The sequence below is a fragment of the Fukomys damarensis genome, unplaced genomic scaffold (genome assembly GCF_012274545.1).
Source record: "Fukomys damarensis isolate Sample0158 unplaced genomic scaffold, DMR_v1.0_HiC HiC_scaffold_19, whole genome shotgun sequence".
NCBI lineage: Eukaryota > Metazoa > Chordata > Mammalia > Rodentia > Bathyergidae > Fukomys > Fukomys damarensis.
This window is the reverse complement of record NW_022900931.1, coordinates 58,731,198-58,752,998: the sequence shown is the minus strand read 5'-3', so window position 1 is coordinate 58,752,998 and position 21,801 is coordinate 58,731,198. Positions and strand designations below refer to the sequence as shown.

The 21,801-nt window shown below is 51.0% G+C and overlaps 1 protein-coding gene across 3 annotated transcripts in view; it reads right to left on the bottom strand.

The window, feature by feature from the left end:
- The window catches only part of Pak4 (p21 (RAC1) activated kinase 4), a 40,126-nt gene extending 18,905 nt beyond the window's left edge, over positions 1-21,221 (bottom strand). For 2 of the 3 annotated variants that reach the window (XM_010632863.3, XM_033765779.1), the window contains exon 1: positions 21,038-21,221. The gene's annotated coding sequence lies outside the window, so the exon portion shown is untranslated. The remainder of the gene's footprint in view (positions 1-21,037) is intronic. The other variant, XM_010632860.3, reaches the window with a different exon arrangement.
- Between the last annotated feature and the right edge of the window lie 580 nt (positions 21,222-21,801).

Genomic DNA, 21,801 nt, shown 5'->3' with positions numbered 1-21,801 from the left:
GGGGGGGGGGGTTGAGATTGGGCAGCTCTGGCCAGTGACAGGAAAATAGGTCCCAAGGAAAGCTGAGCTTGGTGATTCTCAACTACTTATAGTCTGCAACACTGGCGCTCAGCTACTCCTTTCCTTTCCATTTCTCTGCCTCGATCTGTAACACAGGCATAAAGCTTCAAAGCCAAAAGGTGCCACAGGGTAAACAGCAGCAAGATGGCTCTCAAAAATAAGACAAATGACAGCACGCCACACTCTTCTGCACCCTACTCTTCTCCCATGCACCTGGCCCTCAGGAGGAGTTTGGCAGCACCCTGCTGAGTGGAAGCCACACACTGGGGACCCAGCAAGTGCTCTCCTGGGTACAAACACAAGCAAAACGTGGGCCCCATGCATTCACGGCAGGCAGCACAGTCTGGATCTGCTGGTGACCAGAAATAAGACGGGCTCATCCGCAGGAGACGGCAAGTGTGCTGTGACCTACTGGCTCCCTGGATGGCACATGGAGGGGAAAAGACGAACGACTTACACTGCATGAGGGTGAATGTAAAAAAACGATGCTAACCAGAAGCAGCAAAACATAAAGCAATGTGTCCCAAGATTCTGTTCAGATAAAGTACAGAGCCACGCAAATGGACCTAAGTGGGTTTTAAAAATTAAATTATTTCTTATTGTACTTTAGTGATGATGTAGAGGAAGGCAAGGAAGGGATGCCCCCAGGTCAGAAGAGCGGCTCCTGTCTGGGGAGCAAAGAGCAGAGGACTGAGCACTTTCGGAGTGCAGAGGGAGGCAGGTACGATCTGTTCCTTCATCTGGAGGAGGTCACATGGGTTTTTCCTTAATAGTAACTGGTTATGCCATCTATCTGTGTTACTGTCGAATCCTAACAATTTGAAATCAGGACTTTAAAGGAAAGATTATGTATGAACGTATGCCTTGGTGATCTTCCTGATCCTTGTTCTTGGCAAGGTGCCGGCTGCTGCTGTAGCCTGCGGAAGGGCCGTGATGCCTGGAGCCCACCCCACGGGGCCCCGCCAGTGGATCTGTCTTTTGCTCTTGCAAACAGCACAGTGGTACTAACCACGTGCAGGCGAGTAAATTCCTGGAAGTGGGACTGCCAAGCTCTGCATGAGGGTTGCCCCACTCAGCCCTGTGAGGACAGCCTGTCCTCTTGTCCTTCTGCTGCCTCGCACCACAGGGTGCCACCAATTCCCCAAACCTCTGCCATACAGGAGCAGTCTGGCCCCCCTCAGCCTGGTTTTCATTTGCATTTTCTACTTACTAGGTTGAGCACACTTTCAGAGCATAAAAGCCATCAGCATGTCCTCTTCTGCTAAGTGTCTATTCAAAGCCTCTGGTAGGTCAGGAAAACCTTTGTAAACCTAATCTGACTATGGCCCTCTCTACTGAAAACACACCTCAGGCCACACAGCTAAAGCCATTTCCTCACCAGGATCCCCAAGCCATGTGTACCTCTGCCCTCATTTCTTCACACTCTTCTTCCCTCAGTCACCTGTTCCAGACGTGTGCAACCTCCTTACACTCCTGGATCCCCTGCAAAATCCAACGCATGTCCACCGCACGCTGCCCAGCCTGGGCAAGGCACAGCGTGGTCCCTGCTCCATGGGGCTTACACTCAAGTGTCAACAAATGAGAAATGAAATTCCAGCTGACACAGGCTCGATGTAGGGACTAAGGACAGGTTTGGTGAGGCAGGCCACAGGAGGGCCAGGAGCCTGCAGTGGACACTGCTGAGACTTTGGCTGCCTGCTAGAGGATGGGACCAAGGGGTCCTGAGTGGGTGTGGGGGTGAGAGATAAGGTGGCAGTGCTGGCCCTGGTATCTGCGGATGGTGGCCAGGACAGTGGGAGCAGAGATGGGGACAGCCACACCTCTGTGTCCAAGAAAGAACAGCATGGGTCAGAAACTGGGGCTAAGGACAGGGGACATGGCAAAGATGAAACTGCTCAAACCACAGTGCCATCCTGCACATAAGGGGGGAGGGGTCCTGGGAGGGTTTAAGATACGCCAGGCCCAGGCCCGAGAGGAGCTCACCTCAGGGAAAAAGGGAATAAAGTGGGAGGAATCTCTCTATCCAACACTAAGGCCTACCACGTAAATGCAGTCATCCCACACTGAGGGACAAGCACAGACCAGCAGAACGGCACAGAGAACCTAGAAACCGACTTACACCCAGGTACCTCACTGTGTTTTAAAACTTAAATTACTTTTATTGTGGTAAAATATATACAACAGTTATTACTTCAACCATTTGTGTTTTAGTGGCTTTAAATATAATCACAATGTTGTATTACCATCATTACCACCTATAGCCAAACCTTTTTATCATTCCCAACAAAAACTCTGTACCCAATAAAAAGTAACTGCTTCCTCTTCCTCTGTCCCCTGAGCCCAAGGGAACCTCTCTTCTACTTTTTGTCCCTTTGAATCTGCCTATTTTAGGCCCCTCGTACAAGTAGAATCATACAATATTTGTCTTCCATGATTACCTTATTTCACTAAGCATAATGTCTTCAAGGCCCGGCTGTTACATGACAGCACCTTTTGAAATGCCATTCCTCTTTACTGCTGAATAATACTCCACTGTGCACATGTGCCACATTTCGCCTCTCCTTTCATCCACTGATGGACTCTGAGTCATTTTTACCTTCTGGCTGCTGTGAATAATTCTGCTTTGAACTTGGGTGTACAGATACCTGTTCAAGTCCCTGTTTTCACTTCTTCTGGATGTACACCTGCGAGTGAAATTGCTGGGTCATGTGGTGATTCTATGCCTTTTTGAGAAACCATCACACTGTTTCCCACCAACTACACTGTTTTACGATCCCACCAGAAATGCAGAGGGCTACCCACAGCCTCCCAACGCTTAATGCTATTTTGATTTGGATAGATGTGAAGTGGCATCTCCTTGTAGTGACTAATTCTTAACAAAGAAGCATAAGAAAATCAGTGGGAAAAGAATAGCATTTTCAATAAATGGTGCAGGTCTACCTGGACATTCATATGAAACAACAAAAAAGAACCTCGATCTAAACCTTCACACTTTGCACAATTAACTCATAAAATTGATCATGACCTCAAACTGAAAATGTAAAACTTTAAATATTTTAGAAAAAAAATCAGGAGCTAGCGCAAGACACAGGTTTCTTATACTTGACATCAAAACCATGACCCATAACAGGAAAAATTAATAAAATGAATTAATCAAAATTAAAAACTTTTGCTCTGCAAAAGTCTATGTGAAGAAGTTTGTAATAGACCAGTCAGACTTGGAGAAACATTTGCAAATCACATATATGACCAAGAACTAGCATCTAGGATAGATAAAGCACTCTCAGAACTCAACAGTACAAAACCAAATAATCTAGTAAGGAAAAGAGCAGAAGAGTTGAGACATTCCACCAGAGACACAGATGGCAGATAAGCACATGACAGTATGTTCAACATCATTAGCCTTTAAGAGATGCACATAAAAACCATAATGAGATATCACCGCACACTTATTAGAAGAGTTAAAATAAAAAACAGCAATGATATCAAATGCTGGTGAGGCTGCAGACAAACAGGATCGCTCACACATTGCTGGTGGGAATTTGAAGTGGTACAGCCATTCTGGAGAACAGTCTGGAGACTTTCTTAAAACATGCAACCACCATCCTGCCTGGCAACTACACTTTTGAGTACTCGTCCCAGAGAAACAAAATTTACACAAAAAGCTGTGTGCGAATGTTTGTAGCAGCTTTTTTCATATTAGCTAAAAAGCTAGAAACAAGCAGATGTCCTTCACTGGGTGGATGATTAAACACACTGTGGAGCACCACCCAGCCACAAAGAGGGGTGAACCCCTGATGCACACAGCTATGTGCCTGAGTCTCCAGACACTTGTGTTGCTTGAGCACAGCCGCCTCCAAAAGGCTGCACATGGCATGACCCCACCTCCACGACACTGTTGAAACAACAGAAGTATAAACCTGGGGAAAGGTGGGGTGGTGGTGTCTGCTGAGGGTAGGGCGCGGAAGCAGGCTTACGATGGAACGTTCTGTGTCTTGATCGCAGCGGGGTCAACATCTTGGCTGTGCTCTCGGACACATGGTTTCGCATGACATTACCACTGAGGAAAGTGGGTAAACGATGCACCAGATATCTCCTGTGTGCTTCTTACAACTTCATGTGCATCTATAATTATCTTAAAACTTTTACTTAAAGTATTAATAATTTAAAAGCTGGGCATAGTGGCACACCTGTAATCCCAGCACTCAGAAGGCTGAGGCAGGAGAGGATTGCATTGAGCTCAAGGTAAGCCTGGACTACAATGAGGTTAAGCCCAGCCTAAACTACATAGCAAAACCCTATCTCAAAAAATAAAACACAAACAAAAATTGTTAACAATGCCAGACCCTTTCTCATACGTTAGCCTTTGAACGTGCTGTTTGCTTCCTTGAACCATCCTTCCAGAAACTATCTCCTGATCCTCTACCAGGCCTTTCCTCCTCAAGGAAGCTTTCCCTGATCTTCTAGGCTAGAGGCAGGGCCTCCCACAGTCCTCTGGGCTTCCTTCAACACAGCTGTCACTCCGGCCTGTCACTGCCTCATGCACTGTCTGCCTCCCACCCTGGACTACAAGTTCCATGACAGCAGGGCCTTGGCTTGACAAGACACCAACTTGTCAGGGTGGGGGCTGCCAGGGTTGGTTTCACAGAAGATACAGTGGACAGCCAATAAATGAATGAATGAATGGCAATAATGACAATACTGCTGACAGCTAACACTGACAGATTTACACGCCAGCTCTTACGAGTACTTTATTTTTTTGTTTGTTTGCTTTTTGAGACAGGGTCTCACTATGCAGTTCAGACTGGCCTCAAACGCACAGTGATCTTCCTGTCTCAGCGTCTTGAGTGCTGGGATTATAGGTATACACCACCATATCTGGCCTCTCAGTAGTACTTTACATGAATGAAATAACCCTATACCACCAGTTTCCAAAGTAGAGAAACTGAGATCAACAGAAGAGGGGTGGGAGTTACTACATATCCAAGGTCACCCAGCCCTGTAATCTGTACCTACCCTTGTACCTAGTAGGTAGCAGAGCCAGGTGGCAAAGCCAAAAGGGATGATCTACAGCCTTTGACAGTAATCTCCACCCAGAGGGTCTCCCCTTAAAAGGTGATATGTGCCCAGAATGAGACAAAGACACTCTTGTCTCCAGCTCTCAATCCATCCCTACCCTGCAAGCAGACCTGGGCGGCACCAAAGCCCTGTATGCTGTATAGGTGTTTCGGCCCTAATGTGAGTCTCATCTGCCCACCTGGAGCCTGTATGCTCTCTGTGGACAGGAAGAGCCCATCTCCATTCCTCTGCATAACTGCTTTCATTGGGCTTGGGGCACCTCTGACCCCCCACTGTGAAGCATTCTTGGCACAGGGCTTCCTTTACTCACCCAGAGAAATCTCAAGAGCAAAATATTGAGAGCAAGCTGCAGCCCAGTACTACCAACCTCAAACTTTTCCCATGTAGTTTTAAACCTAGACAATGATACTGGTGCTGCTCAGGGAGCAGGCAGGGACCAGGAAGACTCAGGCACCTGGGACAGTCCCTGGGGACGGTAAGCACATTGGCTTTGACTCAGCTTGGCAGTGGGCCCACGGGCTTCAGCCATTGATTCTCTGTTCCCTTAGGGTGTCTGAAATCTTTCATAATTCACCAAAAAAGAAGCAAGGATGAAAAGGAGGAAAAGAGGCTGAATATATTTGATAGTACTGCAAAGAGTTCATGGAGGAGGGGCTTTCAGGGTTGTTAATGCCTGCCTTCTCACTCTGGATGGCAGCTTCAGGGACATTTTCTTGATAATTGTTTATGAAACTGAACATGGAGGTTTTCTGCACTTTTCACACACACCAGGGTTTACGCTACCACACAAGAAAACCAGGGAGCAGGAGCCCCACCCTTGGGAGCTTTCTCTGTGTCTGCACACGCCTGCCAATACTCTGTCTCTCCCTCTCAGTTTCTGTCCCCTCCCTTCCCAAGGCTGTAACTGCTACCACAATCACAGCAGTCACCTTGGTCCCTTGAGCTCTTGGCCTTTTTCCTTCAAGGAAGACAAAGGCCTGGACATATCCAGCCCTTGAACTCTTAGGCTGTGGCCACAACACCCAGGCCTCTCTGCATACTGGGCACCCTCATTCCTGCTCCTAACACACCAAGGAAGGCTGTCTAGCCTTCAAAACAGCAGTCCAAAGAGTCCTGGCCCTGGCACGCCCATGGCACCACAGCTGGCCACACAGGGTAGAAGGAAAGTGCTTTCTTGTTGGCTCATCTGTGCCCCATGCTGGAGACTGCAGCACAGCAGCGAGGCCAGTCACAAAGTGTTATGTGCAGGTGTCATGCTAGAGCAAAACAAGAGAGCTGGGCAGGAGCTGTTAGTGCTCCATTTTGCAGAGGAGGACAGTGCAGTTCAGACAGGGAGGTGTCAAGCCAAGGGCACACAGTGTTTATCTGAGCCAGGGTCCCGAGCAGGTCTGATACGACCATTCTCTCACTCACCCAAGCATCAAAACCCTTTATCATGCACTTACTGGGTCACAAGCACTATTCTAGACAGTGGGATGTGACAACAAGACAGAGGCCCTTCCCTCCTATAGCTGACACTAGTGGGGGACACAGAACCACACACATATAAATAAGTGGGAGAGTGGGCAGAGGATGACAGGTGCTTTATCAGAGGGTGAGGGTGAGGAGGTACCTGAAGGGATGGCAAATATGCAGAGATCAGAGAGACCAAGGGACCTATGTGGGGGTTGGCACAAGCATTCAGGGTGGAGGCAACAGTCACTGAGAAGGCCTAGGGGAGGACAGCACCTGTGAGGCTAAGAGGGAGGAAGGGGAGCAGCTGAGGTCAAAGGGATCTGTCCCCAAACCCAGAAGAGTAAAAGCCACTCCCTAAGCACAACGGTCTTCACCATAGCCCTCCAAGGGACATGCAGTCACCAGCCTGCTACAGAGGAGGAAGAAGCAGAGAGACTGGGAACGCTGCCCAGTGGCACAGCTGGAAAGGGGTGGGGCTTGGCAGGAATCTACTCTGCCCCAAAGCTGACCACCACACCACAGAGAGGGTGGCTCTCCACTGGGGACTGCAGCTCTAGCAAAGCAAGGGCCCCAAGGCCACTTGTCAGTGACAGGTGTCTACAGGAAGCTGGGGCTGGCACACTCAGGTCCCAGTGTAGTTTCAGACCCTCTTGCCCCATTTCTCCTGTATCCTGGTACTAGTCTTCCTGGGAGGGATGCTAAAGTTTGTTTTTTTTTTAATCCATTCACATCTATTTATTTATTTGCAGTACTTGGAACAGAACCCAGGATTTTGTGCATGCTAGGCAAGTGTTCTTCCACTGAGCTGCTACATCCCCAGAACGTTATATACATTTTTGTTCTGAGACAGTGTCTCTCTAAGTTGCCTAGGCTGGCCTTGAGCTGGTGATGTTTCTGCTTCAGCCTCCTGGACTGCTGGGGTTACAGGTTTGTACCACCATATACAGCTTACTTTATTTTTGTAAATTTTTATTTTTTTAATTTTCTTTTCAGACCTAAGTCCCAGCCTGTAGGCAGCACAGAGGACAGAGGAACTCAGGAAATGACACCATGAGCATGGAGGAGCAGGATCCAGACTGTGGGAAACTGTCTTGGGACCAAGGGTCCAGCTCCTCCACAGGTAAAACACAGAAATGCAATCCCAGAGATGGAAGACATAAGAGGCCTTTCAACCATGTGTCAAGTGCACACCTTGTCTGAACCTATATCACACAAAAAAGATACAAAGACTTTAAAACAATCATGAAATATGAGGACATTAAGGAATTCTTCTTTACAGACAAATCTGAAATATTCCTGGCTAAAGTACATGAAGTTCGGTATTTGCCTGGAAGTAGTCAGGGAGGTAGGGGCTGGGGAGACAGGCTTTGTCGAGCCTGATCCTGACTGGGACCTGCAAAGCTAGGGACAAGGACCTGGGGAGGAACAGAGACCATTCTTTTGAGTCTGTGTGAATACTGCCACGCACAAAAGTGTTCCAGCTACTGGGGAAGCTGAGGCACGAGGATTGCAAGTTCAAGGCCAGCCTGGCAAATTAGCCAAACCCTGTCTCAAAATAAAACCAACCCCCAGTACTGTGTGTGCGTGCGCGCGCAACACACACACACACACACACACATACACACGCACACACAGAGTTTATAAGAGGAAATGTGACCTTAATCATAGAGTAAGGAATGCTGGATCTCTCAAACTGTGAATCCTAACTACCAGATCCAAGCCTGCACCCTGCCTCTCTAATAACTGTAATGGTAATAACAGTAATAGGGACCATAATGATGTGATGACAGTAGCCTGTTCTGAGCTGTGCAAACACGCTGACTCACTTCATCTTCCAGCAACCCGGCAGGCAGCGAGTCACTGCCCTCCTGCTCTAAATGTGGGAACTCAGGGACATCTGAGGCTCAGGGCTTTGCCTGAGGTCAGAGAGGAAGCTGTGTTGGAGCTGGACCCCAGCCTTCCTCAAAGAGGGCCCAGGAGAGAGAAGACAAGTGCAACCTCAGCCCTCACCTCTCAGTAAGCTGGGCGGGAGCACTAGTTATCACTCCTCGGATCCATATAAAACAATAAAGGCTCTTGCAATGCAATATTCACATCTTTAGCACAAGCCTTTCTTGAAACTCAAGTATGGGCCAGCAGGTAGTCTGACCCCACACAAGCTGGAAAGGATAAGGAGAAGCAGATGACCAGATTCTGGGGCCCATGAGGGGGGCGGTGTCCTCCCTTGCTGAGTTGCACAAATGCCCCAGTGACCTCCCAACCATCAGCCCCAAGTGTGCTCTCCCCTCCTGCTCCCTCAAACTCCAGGTGTCAGGAGCAGCAAGGGAGGCATCTTGGTGACATCAGCATCCTTCCCATCAGAAGGATGCCCCAGGCCAGCAGAAGCCATCTCCCCCTGGCCAGCTTCTGCTGGATCCTGTCTCCAAACACAGAAGCCTGAGAAGCTTTTGCCAGGTGACAAGGAAAACAAATGCAAGACAGATGCCAAGTGTGGTACCACACACTTGGAATTCCAGCACTCTAGGAGGCTGAGAAAAGAGGATGGTGAATTTGAGTTCAGCCTGGACCACTCGGTGACTTGGCAAGACCTTGTCTCAAAGTAAAAAATAAAAAAGGGTGGGGGCTGGGTTTGGGTATGTAGTTCAGTGCAAAGATCCTCAATCTCTAGCACCACAAGAGGAGAGGGAAACAAGAGGCAGAGAAACAGAGTGGGGTGGGGGTGGGGGTTACAGACAGCTTTCCAAACACCTGGCCAGCCCAGGGATGGAAACAAAAGGCAATGGCAACAGCCACAGCAGCAAGAACAGAAGCCTTGCTCTGGGCCTCTCTGCCTTATCTCTAACTTGGGGGTTATATTTCCCTAGAGTATGCCATGACTTAATCACTCCATGTCAAAAGCCTAGAAAAGTGCCAGGAAGGTCACAAAAGCTAATATAAGTCTGCCATCATTTCTTCGGTCAGCAGCTCTCATCCCACTTGCTTGAAGAAGCTTTAAGAACCCCACATCCAGGCCCCATGGCCAGAGACTGGGATTCAGATGATCTGCGCTTGGGCCCAGGGCGTGGCTCTGTGTGCAGCCCTGACTGCAGGGGGTGAGGCCCTGCAGATCCAGGCCATAGACCCTGGGGTGGGGGTGGCCAAGTGAGGCAGGCTGATAAGGTAAGAGAGGGAGAGAGGAGGGCAGGAGCAGGGGCAGTGTCCAAAGGCCCACCCTCCTAGAGCCACCAGGAGTCTTGGGCCTGTTGGAATGCAAGGAATGAAGCCAAGCCTGGTACAGCAATCTCCAGGCCCCTTCCCCCTTCACAGCCCCTCAGGAGCCTATACCAGGTCAGCCCACCATCTCCCCTGGGAAGGCCTCAGCCACCACTCCCGCTCCTTCTCCCCAATCTGCATCCCCTTGCTCCCAGCCTTCTCCTTGGAGTTCTGCTCTGGAACCCCTTATTCCCTCAGAGGCCCTCAATCACAGGGCCTGGCATCCCTGAGTGCACTCATCAGAGTGAACAGAAAGACAGTGGCAGTGCAACTATGACTGCCAGCCGGCCAGCACGGGGCAGCAATCCTGATCCCCAGCCAGGCAGGAGGGCACCTGAATGGCTCCCTAGAGGACACATGAGGAAATGCCACATGAGTGCTAAGCAGCAGTCAGTCAGGCTGAGGAGCGGCAGGCCAGTGTGAAGGGGCTTAAGAGGGTGGCCCAGGCCATGGGGGGGCCTGAGACCCGGCCCCCTTCCCTGGCAGTGGGAGCCAGGGAAGCATCTGCGGCAGGGAGGGCTCTACTCTAACATCAAATTCACCTTCTATTCTCCACCTCTGTCTCTCTCTCGAAAGGATGGTGACTTTGCTGACCTGCTAGAGTGTGCTAGGGTATACCCAGCTCCTGCCGCCCTTATAAGGTAGGGCTGGGCCCTGGTTCCTTCCCACCACACTTTTGGGAGACCCCAAAGGGCTGCTTCCCACATCCCTGAGCCTGTTCTTTGATAATTAAACCATAAGTTGATTAGTCAAGGAAAACCTTTAATTAGCCCTTGAAATCATTCAGGAAAATTACAGCCTCCTCTCTGGGCACCCTGCCCATCCTCTACCAGGGCCTAAGGGCAATGCCAGGAAAAAGGTAGGAAATGGGGGGTGCACCCCTACCCCTGTTGTACAGTCCTCTCTCTACAAGACCAAATGTGGGGAGCCAGACGCCTGGTGGCAGTGGAGAGCATAGACACCAGCTGTGTAATGAAGCACCCCAGAATAAATCCAGTGGGAGCTGGGTGGACATTTCACTGAAGGGCACTGAGGAAGACAAGTCAGTAGGGAGGCATACTATGTTCATGGATTGGGAGCCTAGGGGTGGTGTCAGTGCATGCATGTGTGTACAGACACTGACTGACAAACTGCTTCTCAAGAACAGCCAAGACACTCTGTAAGGAGAACAGCAGGAGGGCTAGCACTCATTGCAATCAAGACTTAAGAGACTAAAAAAATAGAACACCGTGGTACTGATGGGAGCAAAGAGCCCTTGAAATGAAGAGGGTGCCCAGAGACAGCCCTGCTTAGGCCTCAGATATGTGCTGTGTGTTAAGGGAAGGATGGGGAAGGTCAGCCTGTTTCCATCACTGGTGCCTGGGTGATGGGGTGCATGTGGGAAATACGCTACAGATACAACCTCATCCACAGACCCATGCACACCAACAATAAAAGCTAGACAGGAAAAGCCAAGCTATTAGCAAAATGAATGACAAATGGGTAAAATTAAGCTCTTCTGTCCATCAAAGGACACAATATAGAAGTGAAAAGACAAGCCACCTTGGAAAGTAAATGTGCTGCCTTAGAAGCAAAGGCTTTCTCTTGGAATCCAGGATTTAACTCAGAAATAAAAAATCAAAAAAGGGCAGAGAGTGTAAAGGAAACTCATGCAAGTGACCTGACTCAGCCCCTTGGGTGAAGGAGTTTCAAAGAACCCAGAGAAGCTGCTTGCTGGCCCAGGGAAACGTCACTGCCATGTGAGGAGACCACAGCACTGCTCGGCAACAGCCTGCGGGACGAACCACAGACACCCTTGTGCCATGTTTACCTCCACATGTGGGAAATGGGTCAGATGAGGCTCCAGGAAGGGCTGGGCTGCAGCCTGGGAGCACTGTGCAGGGCACAGGGCCGAAGCGCACATCTCAATTAGCCCTCCCTACTAATCAGACTCAAGAGGACGCCCCGTGCCCAGTGTCACCTGAGACCTTTAGCCTCCAACCAGGTGAGCCCGAGACAGTGAAGGCCAGGAGACAGGCTCCACTGGGCAGCACCCGGGTCTGTTTATCCACTCCGTGTCCTCCTGGAGGTCACAGAAGGCCAGCATGTCTTTGTTGGAAAAAAATAAACAATCCCCTTTATATTTATACACCAGGCGCCATGGATAAACAGAGGAACAGAACTCTAGGGCTGCCCTAGACCAGCTGACAAGCCTCAGTCTAGACAGGAAGGTACTGAGGCTCGTGGCACCTGGAACAGATGTCAAGATTAGAATCCAGACCAACTGAGGCCTGACCCTCAGTGTTCAATTCCTCAAAGGCCCCTTATCCTCTCCTGCCTGAGGACTTCCATATGAGTCTGTTCTGGACCCCAGCTACCTATATCCTCTATTCCCTCCTCCACCTTAGCTAGCTAAGCCAACTCATCCTTCACATTTCTTTCTCAGGAAAGCCTGCCTGCCTCTGCCCACTGTGGGTTCCCCACTGGCACTGTGGCAATGACCCTTAGCTGTCATAGTCAGTGAATGCTGAAGAGACTACCAGACCTTGGGAACAGAGCGAGGGTCATGGTGACCACCCCTTCCTCCTACTCCTACCCCACCTCCATGAAGCTATGCCACGGGAGGGAAGCACCGTAAACTAAGAGCCCAGCAAAACACCATGTACTGTAAGTAGCTCTAGTATCACAGGGAGGCTGTGGGATGGGAGGGTAGGGACCTGCAGGGCAGAGGACAATCAGCAGTGACTTCCCTGAATGGAGGGATGGGCAGTGATGCCAGCAGAGGAAGCAACAACAACAAAGGCCCTGAGGCAGGACCTAGCCTGGAATGTCCCAGAAAAAGTGAGACAGATATAGACTACATGTGTGACAGGAGAGGAAGGTGGCCTGACTAAGGAGTCACAACAAAATTGCTGGGCACCAAGTAGTCAGCAAGGACAGCAACAGGTGTTTGAGGTCTGCACTACAGAGGAGCACACAGGAGGAGTCAGGACAAGGCCAAGTTTGGCGCTTAAGCAAGAGGAAGGGACGCCCATTACTAAGACAGGATCCTGGGGAAAGATTGGGGCTTGGAGTCAACGTCTTGTTTCCCTTCCTTGTCTCTGTGTCACTCCTCGGTTAAGGTCTGTGTGCCCTACTGGATGGAGCTCAGAACAGGCTGCTGATGTTTGGGTCTCCCCCACCCCAACTTGGACCCCAGCACAGACCCAGCAAGGACTAAGCATGTGACTCCTCATCACCCAAAGGGTGAGAGCTGGAATGCACAGGGGCAGAGAAGACAATGGGAGGGATCTGTCCCAGTGATAGCCAACATACTGCTTTTGCAGAAGAGAATAGAAATGAGCCTACAATCCCAGCACTCAGGAGGCTGACAGCACCGGTGCTGCTGAGGATGTATAATACTGCAGACTTAGCCACAGTAACTGGGTGCACACGGCTCTGCCACTTTGGGAACATGCTCAGTGGGTCCACTCTGCCCCTGCTCAGCAATGCACTCCTGGGATGATCCCTGGACAAACGGGGACACAGCAAGGGACACGGGAGATGCCTATACAAGAGCAGAGTCACATCAGCAAAGCAGGAGTTAAAGAAATAGATGCTACACAGCACCAAGGATGCAGGAAGTGTGGACACCTGCAGCCAGCCAGAGGGACTGCACAAACGCAGGATGAAAACACTAGACAGACACAGACTAGTTCCTGGAAGACTCCATTATGTAAAGTTCAAAGGCAGGCAAATGGCATTCTGTAGCTCTAAGAAGCATACCTAGTGATAAAAGCTATCAGGGAGAAAGGAGCCGATGGCCACCAAGTGGAGAGTGGTCACCATGGAGGTCATAATCGGGAGGGAACAAGGAAGGATGGAGGGCTCCAGGGTGTTGTATTGTTTTCCTCTAGGTGGGGTTGAAGTGTTTGTTGACTTTACAATCCTTTGCTAAATTCATGTGTGCATTTTATGTCCTTTTCAGCAGGCATATTACACTTGATAATTATTACAAGTTCTTATAAAGAAATAGAATCATAAATGTACCACATAAATACACATAGCATTTCAGAATCAACCCAGGGCCAGGCTACTGTGAAGACTGGGGGAAGAGCTGACAGGGCTAGAGGCCCTGTGGGCAGTAGGAAGGAGGGGTCCCCCAGGACAGAGGGACAAGGGCTGCCTGCAGGTGGCTGCAGGGGGTCCTCACCTGGGGGATGAGTCTGCAGAGGGTCCAGCACCCCACAGGGTCCTATTTTCTCCCATGCCCATCTGTGACTGCTGACTTTGGGGGACAGGAGAGGGAGGCCTTGGCACCTCCCTCTGGTCAGAATGGCAGGCCACTTTCTGTTGCGTGGGAGTACTGAAAGCACCTTGCAACTGACGAAGCAAAGTCGAAACCACGCACAATGCTACTTTATCAGGAGTCTCCAGGGCCAGGGCCAGGTCCAGGGAGGGACTGGCAGGGGAGCTCTCTGTGTGAGGACCTTGCCCGTGCCCCCACCTGCCAAGGTTCCCCCTCGCAGCTCCACTGCAGGCTTCCTGGAATGAGGACACGGGAGGGGCGTGGCCTGGCAGGGAGGGAGGGTCTTCCTAGTTATGGGAGTAGCAGAGGGAGGGGCCACAGCAATTAGGAGCCAAGACCTCTGGAGTCCAAATCCAAATCTTGCTTGCTCATGACTGCAGGCAGGTAAGTCTCCCAGGTTCTGAACTTCCTCCTCTATTAAAAGGAGATAACAATGATACCTATGTCCCAGGGGCTGATGGGAGGGGCTCGTAAGTTAGTTCAAGGAAAGCACTTAGGACAGTGCCTGCCAATATTAATAACTGAGAGTAATAAATAACACTTTGAGTACTGAGGCCAGCAGCTAATGATCTCTGACACTATGTATTCTGCTTGCTGCATATGAATTTATATCCTCAAAACAACCATACAATGAGGAACCATTATTATTCTCATTGTACAGATAAGGACATCAAGGCACAGACAGGTTCAGTGACTTGTCTGGAGTCACACAACTGCTAGTAAGTGACAAAGCTGGCTCCACACTCTATATCCTCCACCTCTACACTGTACAGGTTAAAAGCGTCAGAATGGAAACAGGAAGGCCTGGGTTCAAAGCTTAGATCTATTACTTGCTGGCTGTGAGGTTATGCTCTGTGCCTCAATTTCCCCTACTCAAGGAAAGGAAAATGGTCATACACAACTCTCAGAAAAGAACACTCAGATGGCTTTCAACCACCCAAATATGCTCCACTTTACTCACTGAAATCAGAATGATGACAACTGGCAAAGCTCACAATGTCACATTCTACCCTGTCCAAGATGGGCAGGGTGCAGCGCCATCAGACACTGGAGTGGGAGTGTAAACTGGCACCATCTGGCAGGCTGGAACAAGTTCGCAGAGCTAAGGGGCACACATCTCGGAACCTCAAGCCCACTTCCATAGGTGTCCCCAGCTGCGCTCACACCTGGTGCAGCCCACTTCACAACAGGGAAAGACTGGCTTGGACTGCCATGAAGAGGGTCAGCAGGGCACACACACACCATGGGACATGGGAGGACAAGGAGATGCTCTGCCCTGACCCAGAACTTTGATGTGAAAATACAAAAGGCAGGATGGACACAGCCATGGAAGTTGGTTCCACCTGAGTAAAAACAAAAGGGGAGGGAGTGCACCTGCAGGAACACAGCCAGAGAGAAAAAACAACTGGGGACCACCGCTCTGTCTCTGGGAAGGGCACTGGCAGCTGGAGGAGGGACTGCCTCATTGCTCTAGATCCTCTGGGCTGTGCACAGTTTTTCAGTGATTATGTAGGGGACTAGGTGATCCACACACATGCAGCAAAAATGTGTCTTCTTAAAATGAAAACGCAGGGGAAGAGAAATGAGGTCAATAGCACCAGGTCCTGAGGGTCTCTGTGCAGAGCCTGGCAATGGTGCTTATTAGGCGCACTCAGCCACACCAGGCAGGCAATGTCAGGAGCCTGTCACCGCAGCTCCACTAAAGGCCCAGTAGCCTGAGGGACAGGGTGCCAGGGGATGGCAACTGTTAAGCCATTAAGTTCCATGCTTACCAAGAGCTCTCCCAGGGCTTACCGTACCCAGCACTGGGCTGAGTGCTTTACATGCAAGATCCCTTAAATCCTCCCTCAGCACCCAGGAGAGCTGCAAACACCCCATCTGCCAGTGGATGAGCCTCCTGTTCTCTCCAGGGGGCTCCCAGGTGCGGGGGTGGTAAGGGATCTGTGTAGACTATGCTGGCAGGGAAGTTTTCATTGTCTCTCTGGTCCCTGGGGAGGAGCAGGCTAGGACCAGAGGGCCCAGAGACAGGCCACAATGAATGAAGGTTTCTGTCGCTTTTGCCACAGCTGGCTCCCCTGAGACCTGGGAGAGTTCCCCTCCTGACCTCCCTTGGCTCCCTTCAACCTTCCGGCAGACAATAAGCCCTGGCCCCGGATGAGTGGCTGGGGCGGGAAAGGTCTCATTTCCCTAGCAGTGACTTGGAAGGGGACAGCTTCCTGCTGGCAGCATCTGTGGGAGATAGGAGAAACAGCTGCTGGGGACACCCCTGACAGCGTCTGGCCAGGAAGTCTAGCTCATCTAGCTCGCCACGGGCCAGCAGGCCAAGGAGGGGTGAGGCCACACAAAAGAAAAGGCAGAGGGTGCAGGGATCTTGGGGTGGGGGTGCCCAGAGACTGCCCTAGTCAACAGGTCCCCAGGGAGATTCTATTTAAAAAGAAGCCTGGGTAAAAAACCAAGTCACTGGAGGGCAGCAGTGGTGAGCAGTGACTCTGGAGCCCTAAGCCCAGGGTTCAAATCCTACTTCTGTCATTTTCTTGCTGTGTGCCCTTGTGCAAGTCACATAACTCTGGGTCTCCCTCTTCTTACCTCGGAACTGGGCGCATTAATAAGTACCTAATTCAGGGCCGGGGATTTAGCTCAGCGGTTCGGTGGCCTGCCTTGCAAGCGCAAGGACCCAAGTTCAATTCCTGATACCAAAAAACAAACAAACAAAAACCCCCAAAATAAGCACCTAATTCACAGGCTGTTGTGAAGATCATAAGAGTTAAATATAGGTAAAATACAACCTCAGCTGGCACACAGGACCATCACTGGCATCCTACCCACCCTCTTCTGCAGAGACTGTCACAGCGGCCTCCCCAGGCCCCCTGTTGCCAGCCCCCATGATCTTGCCCCTCCCACAGCAGCCCAGCAATCTTCACAAAGGGAAACCAAACATTGCTCAAGGCCTACTATGATTTCCTGCTATACAAAGACCAAAACCCACACTCTTTACCTCTCTCTGTCCATTATCCCTGCTCTGTCTTCTCCATCCTCCCCTCAGCACCACATGCCCCACTCAGCCACACCAGCTGCTAAGGTGGTCTTGGAAAACCCCATGCTTTTGTGGACCTCAGAGTCCTTGCCCTACCTGTTTTATTTTTTTCACCTCCTTTCTAGGACTGGCCAGAGAGTGTCTTTCTCACCAATTGGATGTCCCTTTGGCCAGAAAGCCCTCGTTGATGCCCCAGGCTGATTCAGGAGCTTCCCATGGATTCCTGCCGCCCCTGGCCTCCCCCATTCCCTGATCTCTCTGGGTTGTTGTCTGGAGACAGATTTGTGGCCTGCCAGGGCCTGTGTTGGTCACCACTAGGCCTAACGAGCACAGGCAGAGTGTATCAGGGCCATGTTCAAACCTCTCCGGCCCTCTCCTTTGTTCTTCCTAAGGAGGTTCAATGAAGTCGGTCCAGGCCTTTCCAAATGTCAGACCTGCGTCCATGAAACAAGGAGAGCCGAGTCAAATCTGTGGTCACTGTCCTGTGTGCCTAGAGGGTAAAGGTCAAAGCCCTTGCCAGCTGTGTCCTCCGATAATGTGGGTCTTGGTGGGTGTCAGGCCCCAGCGAAGGTAGTCATGTGAATCTCTACAGTGCTGGTGTGGGGTGGGGTCCCTAACGCCTACCACCTCAGGCAGAATAAATCCCTTCAGCCAGGGCCACTCTCTGTCCAAAGCAGATTAAGAAGTGAGGGAACCTTCGATTGCAGCTAAGAAGCACACAAGAACAACCACTTTGGAGATCAGCCTTGCAGCATCCTGGAAAGCTTTGAGGCCCAGCACTACTGATGCGAAGCAGCTACCCAAGACAGACTCTGGCCACAGTATACAAGGAGGCACATTCTAGAACATTCATCACAACACCATTATAGTCCCAACAGGAAACCACCAAAATGACAACCAAAAGGGGAACAGGTAACTCCTGTACGACACAATCTCAAAAAAGAAAATCTCACCCCCCCAAAAAAAGAAGTGTTTAAAAAAGAAAATCTCTACAGAGAAAACAAATGACCTGTCCTAGACCTAAGTATATTCATGTGGAGTAACAGCCAAACTTTAATGCGAGCAAAAGAAGCAAGCTACAGAAACCCATGTTTACAGCGACAGCATTTCCACGCACTGCGACAGGGCAGTGGTTGGCCCTGGCTGGCTGTGAGAGCCTTCCCAGGGCTTCCAAAGTTCCGAGGCTGGCCCCACCTGGACCGAGGGAGTCTGACTCCCAGGGGGAGGCTGGGCCCGGCAGACTCTAGCGCTCTCTAGGTGACTGCAGCGTGGAGCCGGTGTGGAGAACTGCTGCTCCATTGTTTGGGAATACATTCAAGGGGGGAAAAGCTATGGCAATGCTGACCGTCAATTCCAGGCTGTCAGGAGAGACAGCATAGAAGGCAGCAAAGAGCGAAGAAGGGAGAAGCCCCTGGGCTTTTATTTAACCACATTCACAATGGATTCTGTCCCAGGCCCCCACACTGCATGTCTCAGTATCCTGTGATATTTAAAGTTCTGCTTTTTTTCACTATGTTCATAAGGAACAAAACTGGCAAATAAGAAAGCACTTGACCAAGGCCCCAAGCTGGTAAGTGACAAGGCAGTGATCTGACCATGGATCTGCAGTGGCAAAGTCCTATACCTCCATATGGGAGCCAAGCTGGCACTGTGAAACTCAGAGCCTGGGCGGCCTCACACGGTTCCCTGGCAGTGCGCCAGCTCCCAGACCCTGCCAGGGCAGGTGGGGGCGGGGCAGCTGTGGAGAAGCCAGGAGGCAAGTGGAAAGAGGCCCTTCCTGCCGGGGTGGCAGCTGCCGTGGCAGCAAGACTGACGCTCACACAGCGTTTCTATATGCCGGGCCTTGGACCAAGCCCTCTGTACTGCCCTCATGGAGATTCTACAGGGCAGCCACTGTCACTATGCCCATTCTGCAGAGGAGGAAGCTGAGGCACAGACAAGCAGTCTGTCACCTCTCCCTTTCTACCACTGTCCCCAGGCTGAGCCTCTCAGGGTGTCAACCTGACCACACAGGCAACATGCTGCCTCCAGGTCCCACTTCTACACAAGTCCCTGGCCTCCAGGCATGCCCAGGGGCTCTGCACACACAGCTCCTTCCACCCGGCTGCCTCTCCCTGTCCCTCCTACTCACTTTTAAGGGCTTCCTCGAGGGGTTTCCCCAGGCACACAGGCCTCACGGCAGGCCCAAGTACCGCACTCTCCCAGCAACACTCGCTGAGGATCTATGGGTCTCATCCCTTGCTGCAGTCCCAGCACCCAGCACAGTGCCTGACAGTCACACACGATCGACACAGAATTCTCTGCAGCAAGGCAGTATACTCAGAGGGCACCCACATTACAGCAGAGGAGGCAGACAATAGCAAACATGCACCTCAGGACAGAGTGCAGGGCTGGGAAGCCAAGAGAGGGACACAGGGGACGCGACGGCAGTGAGGGCCAGGGTGGTCCAGGTCTGGCTGTGACAGTGACATGTGAGTGAGAGGGAGAGGGGACCGAGGGGATAGGAAGGTCAAAGCCCTGGAAGAAGGCTTAAGTAGAGGTGAAGAGTTTGGGAGGCAGAAGGAGAGCAGCAGGAAAGGAGTTGGGAGCCACTGGAGATCAAAGTAGAAGCTTGGGGTTAAAAACGGAGCACACCCAAGTTTGCTCAGGGGCAGCCTCCCCTGCCAGAAGCCCATCAGACTCACTGGCCTCTGGGCCACCCACGAACATCCCACTCCCACTGGCCCACGGGAACCACCCCTCCCAGGTCACACCCTTCCAGGGAGGCCAAAGAGACACTCTGTTCCTGCCCAGGGAGCGGCTGGGGCTGGCCCTGCTTCCAGGAACAGACCTACTGGGAAGCAATGTGGCAGCTGGGGGTAGGAGCTCTGGAATCATCCAGACCCAATTTTGAATTTGCCTCTGTCCTCTGCAGAAGTTCTCTGAGCCTCGCTTTTTCCTGTCTGCAGAGTGGGTTTATCTCTAGGACTCAGTGCACAAAATTGGGGTAGAGTGAAACAAGACCAGGCACAGAGGACACTGGGCAGCAAGAACCCTCATTAACCATTAACCAACATTAAGATTCTTTGAGGCAGGAAGCGGAAGACAGACTCTGGACCAGTGCTCCAGAATGGGAATCTCTGCCCCACAATTTACTCATTAGCTGAACTTGGGCAAATCACTTAACTTCTTAATAACAGGCTGACTCTACAAGGTTGTAGGGAGGACTAAATGAGTATATATATATATATATATAAAGCGGCGACGCCTTGAGAAGAAGGCTTGGCACAAGGTCAGCGCTTTATGAGTGTTTGCTATTTCATCATTTCTGGAAGGGGGCTCCTCTTTTCCCACCACCAGTAAGCACACTCTTCTAGACGCCCCTGCCCCTCCTCCCCAGAAATATGGCCCCTTTGGGTTTCAGCTGTCGACCCTTCAGAACGTTGAATTGTCGGATTTTGACCTCAGTATCCTCTTGCCACGCCCCACCTTTGATCGCTTAAGACTCCCCCCAACCTAAAACTCAATTCATCTCTTCCTCCGGTTGCCGCCTTTAAACTTCCAATCACCAACCTCGTGGTGGCGACCTCTGACCTTTGCAGACGCACCCTCCCCTCAAATCACCAACTTTGAGTCCCTTTTACTTTGAGACCAGTTCCGATCCCCTGGAAACCTGCTCCTACTTGAAATTTCAAACTTTGCACTCCTCTTCGCCACGCCTCCTTCGCTAGTTTGACCACAGAGCTCTTCTACGCCTCCCTCCCCTCAGAGTGGACCCCCGACCCTACCGACGTGACCCTTCCCTCCCAGAGTAATCTTTGACCCCGGCGGTCCCGCCCCCTTCCGCGTGAACACTCTCCCACTGCCAGCGCCCAGATATCCGAACCCCCTGGATAGACCGCCTAACCTACCAGCTCGGCGCCGCAGTCGCTCACAGCCTATCTAGTCGGCCCGGAGTTCCGCGCCCTCGAGCCGCCTTCAGCTCTCTTGCGCCGCCACAGCCGCGGCTACCGCTGCCGCCATGTTGAATCCCCAACGAACATCCGGGGTTTTCCCCCCCTTCACCGCCCACCAGTCCCCATAGCAACGGCGCTGACCAGGCCGGGGGTGGGCAGGGCTTGCGCTGGGGCGGAGCTTCGCTCCAAACAGCGCCCGCTTCAGCCTCCGATTGGTGCCGATTGTCCAATCAGAGAATTTGGGCATCAAATGCCAAGTGGGGATTGGAAAATTTAGAAAAGGTGAGGGGCGCTTACTCCTGATCCACTCGAATTTTTAAAGGGAAAATGACTGTTTTCTTGTCTCACAGAATCCCTAAAGGAGTTGCGGGGTGGAAAACAGTAATAGGTTATAATGGCTCAAACAGTTTTTAAGCACTTTAAGGCACATGGCTAAGAGTTTTATTTGCATTAGCTGGACACTACAATTCTGTTGTATTATTAATACCCATTTTGGAGATAAACTGAGCCTCGAGTGGGCAAACTAGCTAGTTTACTATCACAAGAAGTAGCTAATTAGTATGGAATGATGATCAGTCTGAGTGAGCCTGGGAGCCTGACACTACTGTACATTAATCTTTTTAGTAAGTTTTAAAGCAATTAGTCAAACAATTGAAAAATAAAAACACACATACGCTAATAAACTCAGGCATTCAACTCCCTGGACTCCAGCCTTCTTA